The sequence below is a fragment of the Nicotiana sylvestris genome, chromosome 3 (genome assembly GCF_000393655.2).
Source record: "Nicotiana sylvestris chromosome 3, ASM39365v2, whole genome shotgun sequence".
Classification (NCBI taxonomy): domain Eukaryota; kingdom Viridiplantae; phylum Streptophyta; class Magnoliopsida; order Solanales; family Solanaceae; genus Nicotiana; species Nicotiana sylvestris.
The window spans coordinates 49,897,203-49,903,216 of NC_091059.1; positions in this window are offsets into that span (position 1 = coordinate 49,897,203).

Consider the following 6,014-nt stretch of genomic DNA (forward strand, 5'->3'; position numbering starts at 1 on the left):
AATTTTGAAAAGAATTACAATCTAAGCATGTTTATGAATATAAAGAGGGGGGTATCCTAGGTTTGTTTGTAATATGGATCACATCAATGCAATACCCGGTATGACACTTCTCAAAGAGGAGTTACACGTGGTATTAATGCACCGGTCATCATGTCTATATCTACCCTTTCCCGCCCTATGAAAGTAATTAAAGCGAGGGTTGGTCTTGACCCCTATTGCGTGTTGTTACCTGTTCCTTCCTATCAGTCCCGGAGGAATTTAGGACTCATATCCTATAAAAAGGGGAAGGTTTCTAGACAGACCCTCAGGTTTAAAGGCAAGATACTAGGCGACAAATAAGAACACATGGGACTGCATTTATAGGGGAAAACATACAAAAAAAATAGATAGAAAGCTCAGATATACCTCCACAAGTAATGCACATAGACAACATGACTCATAAACAGTTAAGGTCTAAATTCAGATCCTAACAAGATATCTAAGTGACAACAGCATTACCAGATTTATTGCATGCCTCTAAAAAGAAGTCTGAATCAGGCTTGCCTACTGATTTTAATAGTTGATAATTAAGCAGCATACATAGAGAAGCATGTTTTCAGTTTTGACAAATTTAGCACTTAAGGCTTGCCTAGGTGTAAAACAGTGTTCCAGTTATCAGGGTTACTTAGAGAAGACTGTTGAAAACAGGTTGTTCTAAATGTTCAGAATTCCGAAATTATTACCAGCTGGGTTAATCCCTTTTTTGATAATTAAACTAGAGATGCCTAAGCGGATGTGAATGCAATTCTAAAAGCATGATATCTAATGCACGAAAATGCAGAATGATGTATATGCAGGACCTGAGTAGGAATTTGTTTCTAAATGCATAAGTATTACATACTCAGAGAATATGCAGAAGATATGGAAATGACATGTTTATTAGCGTTGTTTTTATCCTAAGGCGGGATCTCTAAGTGTACATGGCAGTGCATAACATAATGGTAAAGTGCCAGTTATTAGTAGATTTTAACACATGATTTTGTAAGGCTGCACATGCTGAAACAATAAACATGGGAACCTAAGAGCATGATTTCTAATGCATGTATGAATACTAATCATGGTTTCTATTGCGCAATTAGGAATATAAACCTAATAATATGTTTTCTACCCTTAACTATTATAACATGAATATTTACTCCATCCCTTTTTTGCTAGACAACCCAATACTTATTCACAACAAGTTATTACAGACCAACATTGAAATCAATTACATAAGTAGAAATGAAAAATAAGAAGTTACACTCTAAGGAGCCTGATTAGGACTTCCTCCTTGAGTTATGTAATAAATCGCTTTAAGTACCAAGATTGTTCCATAGCCTTTCTCATATTGGGGTGTGTCATAGTTCCATAAGGACTTCAAGGGATCCTGGGCAGTACTCACACCCAGATTTCATAGCCAAGACAGAGTAAGTGCAGCGTGGAAAGGCCAGCTTTTGTGTGTCCAAGTTCAGAGGGAGCTCAAGGGTCCTAAGGCAAGGCTCACACAAAAGAGGCAGAACCTAGTGGTCTAAGAGTAAGGTGAGAGTGCTTGACATAAGTTTAAAAGAGTTGAGTTGGAAACAGTTTTGACAATTATTAGTTTGAAATAAGTTTTGAAAAAAAACAATAGAAGAGTTTGCCTTAGTGAAAACCAGTTTGGAGAAGAAAAGAAATAGGACAATCAGCAACTCAAGACCAAATCAACATACATGGTTCAAACACAATAGGGAAAGGAGGAATTGGGGACAAATAGTTCATATGTGAAAGCATATTTGCGTACAGGTTAACACCAAAGAAGTGCTACAGAAATTAAATAGTCACAGCAATAGTCTATCACAAAGTGTTCATGCTAGGAGCTTAACAGTATTAGATCAAAGGGTGCTAAACAGAGTTACTCATTAGTTTTAGGGAGAAGGGTTCAGGATCTCATAGTGACTGGGTGTCACAAACACATGCTTACAATGTATTGGGGGTTAGGGGTTAGGGTAGAATAGTAGTAGAAAAATGTAAGAAAGCAGTAAACGTACTGAATTACAAGGAAGGGGTCTATTCCACAGAGTTAGTCATGCTACTTAGTGTTAATCAAGTATATTAGGAGTATATTATACTAACATGGCATACTAGTCGAGGGAAATAAACAAGAACTCAAGTGGACATGCTGGCCGAGTATCAAGCAAGACAAGTGATACCCCGACATGTTGATTACACACTTTAACAAAAGAGGGCAAAACTTAAGCATGTTGTATAAAGCAGTAAACAAGAAGAGTAATTAAATACATAAGTCATTAAATTAATACAGAAGGAGACATGGAGCACATAGAGTTGAATTGCATAATTGAACTAGGAACATACCAGTTAAGGACGCAAAAATGCAGAAAGTAAAGCAAGTAGAGTTCCAAAGTCTAGCCTTGGTTTTCAGCCGGCTAGACAAGTAGTTAGTACAAGTAACAGAGAAAGAAAAGGGAGTTTGAGTGTGGTGTGTGTATTCTCAACTATTGTTTGTGTGTTAAAAGGAAGACAAGAGTGTATATATAGCACTTTAGGAGTAGAACCAATAAGGTAAAGAATCAGAAGCCAGTCAATTAGGGACAATCACAGAATTACAGAATCAAATCACCTAAAGGAGTTCGGAATAGACCCCCTTAATTATGAGTAATTGATTAAAGGTAACAATAGAGATTCAATTAAGGCAAGGGTCCAAATCATACCAAATAAGGAGTCAGTAAGAATCCTAAAATTATACAGGCAATCAATTAAGGCAGAGATGACCAATTAAAGTCATAAACAAGGAAATAAATATAATTTATGCACATGAATCTTAATAGAGTAAAGTAATCAGCAAAACCTTCAAAAGAATAGTGATTTCCAGAAAGAATTACTCAAATCCCATAAAATAGAGATTAGACTAAGTAAGGCCTCACAGAAAATATAGTACTTAGCCGGAAAAGCAGGTTCGAACTCTAACAAAGATTAATTAGGGGAAAACTAAAAAAATACTGGATTTAACAATGAAAAAATATTTAAGTCCAAAATATGGAGTAAACTAACATGACTGGTACCACAAAGATACCCCAAATCGAGGCACAGATTGAAGGAACCACATAAAATCAACTAGTGTTTCATATTCTTGCACAAATCAATCACGAAGACGAAAGAATAACTAATCAAACACTTAGAAGTCAGAAAACCCCTTTGAAAACAACTTTGGATGAACCCTAGTTTAGGAAGACTGATTAAAAATTTGAAATAGTTAGTTAAAATGGGAGGTTTTTAAAGGAAAATGCTTAATAATACTCAAATCACCTCAGATCTAGAAAGATCTGAGAAGAATCGAACAATAGCAAATCTAGGGTTTTCGGAAAATAGTAGAGATGAAGAAAAATCAGTTAAAACTCATGGATATACCTAGATCTAAGACAGATCTAAAGAAAAGTGCAAAATCTCAAGAGTCAGAGTTTCAGAGAACCCAGAGAAGATGAGAGGACCATAAAATGTTACTGATTTTAGCCGGAAAAGTCATAGATCTTACTCAAACGGCCATGGATGGCCGGGAAATAACATGAAAAAGCATGGATAGGAGTTGAACCACTCCAGGTTCACCTGAGGACCTCAGGGTAGTGTCACACCGGCGTGGGGTGAAGCAGAGGCCAGGAGATGATGAGAGTCCATGGTTTCAGGCGAGGGAGGTGGCCGGAGAAGGTGGACATTTATTAGGGTTTGAGGGTGTCTGAGAGAGAAGATAGAAGGAGAGGATTCAGAGGCGGCACAAATGAAAGAATAGGGTAGGGGGGACGCGGGATTAAAAAAGGAAAAAAAACGACGTGGACAGTTGATCTGAGAGATTAACGGTCGAGATTAAATGGGGTAGGTGGGTTCCGAGTTTGGGTATGGGTTAATAGGGTGTGGGTCGAGTTTTTAATTGTAAATTTGGCTGGGAATTGAGGTCCGATTTGGCTATAATTGAAAGCCAATTTGGCTATAATTTAAATAGCCAGTTTTCCCTATTTAATTTATAAAAAATAGTATATAATTTCTGAAAAATAAACAAAAATGCTAAAATGATTTGTAATACATAATTAGCAATTTAAAAATATAGGATCCAATTTTATGCATATAAAACATATTTAAATCTTAAAAAGGGGATAATATTGTAATTATGTGCAATTTAGCTTTAAAAATACTAAATTTAATTATAAAAATATGTAAAAATTACTTTAGCCATATTTTGGCATAAATAGAAAAATCCAATAGATGAATTATCAAAACAATAATTTTGGAAATAATTATTGGGGATTTTATGGATAAAAAGGGAGAAAATAAATCAATTTAAAACCTTAAAATTATGGAAAAAATAATAAAAACCTTGGACATACTTATATATGAATATATGTGCTCTGTTGAAGGTATTTTTCTTATTGAAAAATATATAGGGAAAAATTGGGTATCAACAGCTGCCCCTCTTTATCCGGGAAGAATGAATGAGTTTTCAGGTAAAGAAATTATGGCCAGTTTTGATCGAGCGAAACGGTATGAAGAGGTTAGTGTCACACCTCCTTTTTCCTACCTACACCCCCGAGAAGAGAGTATAAAAAAGTTTTTCTACTTTAAGTGACAATCGAAATGGGATTTATTTATTTAAAGATTTGGAGTCGCCACTTGGGAGATTTATGGTGTCCCAAGTCACCGGTTTAATCCCGATTCGAGGAGAAGTTTGACTTTGTTTAACAGTCCGCGAACCAGAAATCCGGGTAAGGAATTTTGTTAATCCGGGAGAAGGTGTTAGGCATTCCCGAGTTCCGTGGTTCTAGCACGGTCGCTCATCTGTTATAATTGGCCTATTTAGTTGATTTTAATACATGTTTAGCCTATGGTGCAATTTTAGCCTTAACCGCTTTATTTAATCATTTTTAGAAAGAATCACAACATCATTTAGAATACGTCTTGAACCACGTCACATAAATGCACCCACGGCTCTCGACATATTTTATCTAACATTGTGATTTGGATTTGGGTCACATAAATGCGCACCCAAGTTTAGGAAGGTAATTTTTAAAATAGCGCGCCTAAAGAAAGCTACGATGCCCATGAGCTATTAATCTAGACTAGTTTTAATATTATTATAAGGACATGATTTATGGAAGGGTTATGGAAAATGGAGTAAGTTAATTAATAGAATGATTAGGTTAGCACGACCCAAGACTTGTAGCCAAACAACTAAAGCCAGATATTCATTAAAAGGTTCAGATCTTTCAACACTAGATCAAAGACCAAATTCTGTATTTCAAAACATTCAACGATCCAAATCTAAATCCGTTCCTATGTGATCCAGCTTTGTCTGACCAATTAGCCTTTAAGATCAAGCTTATTATTAGCACATGCAATTGGAAGAACAATTTAACGAGTTGCCTCAATAAAATCACTTGACAGAAAAGAGTAACTAATAAACATAGAATCAACCAATTTGAAGGCATTCAAATACTCAAACAGTTTAAATAACAGTTCCGAGCAAATCAACCATAAAAATGAGATTAGAAAAGAAAGAACCTCGACGAAAACTCTTCTGTGTATTTATAAAGGGCCTTCAAAACAAAGCTTGATACACCGACGAAGCTTGATACACCAACGAAGTCGTTCAACTAGCAAATAGAACCCGATGACAAGCACTGAAAAATACGAGCAAGACCGACAGAACCCCGACTGGAAAAACTCGACGCAAGATGCCGTCGTGTTACGCACCAAGGGGTTGTTTTGACTGGTTTCGCGCCACTTCGGGGTGATTCAAAGCTGAAGTTTGGAGGGTATTTTCACTGAGATTAATGGTGTACAACAGAATAGGTTTTCCGACAAACAAAGCGAAAGGAAATCTGGCTAGCAAACAGAGTCGCCAACAACGACGCTACTGCCACGACGAGCAACGTCTTAAGGGAGAACAAAACTAAATAGATCGACAACGGACGTCAACAAAAACGAACGGAGCTTTGGACAGGTTCAACAAA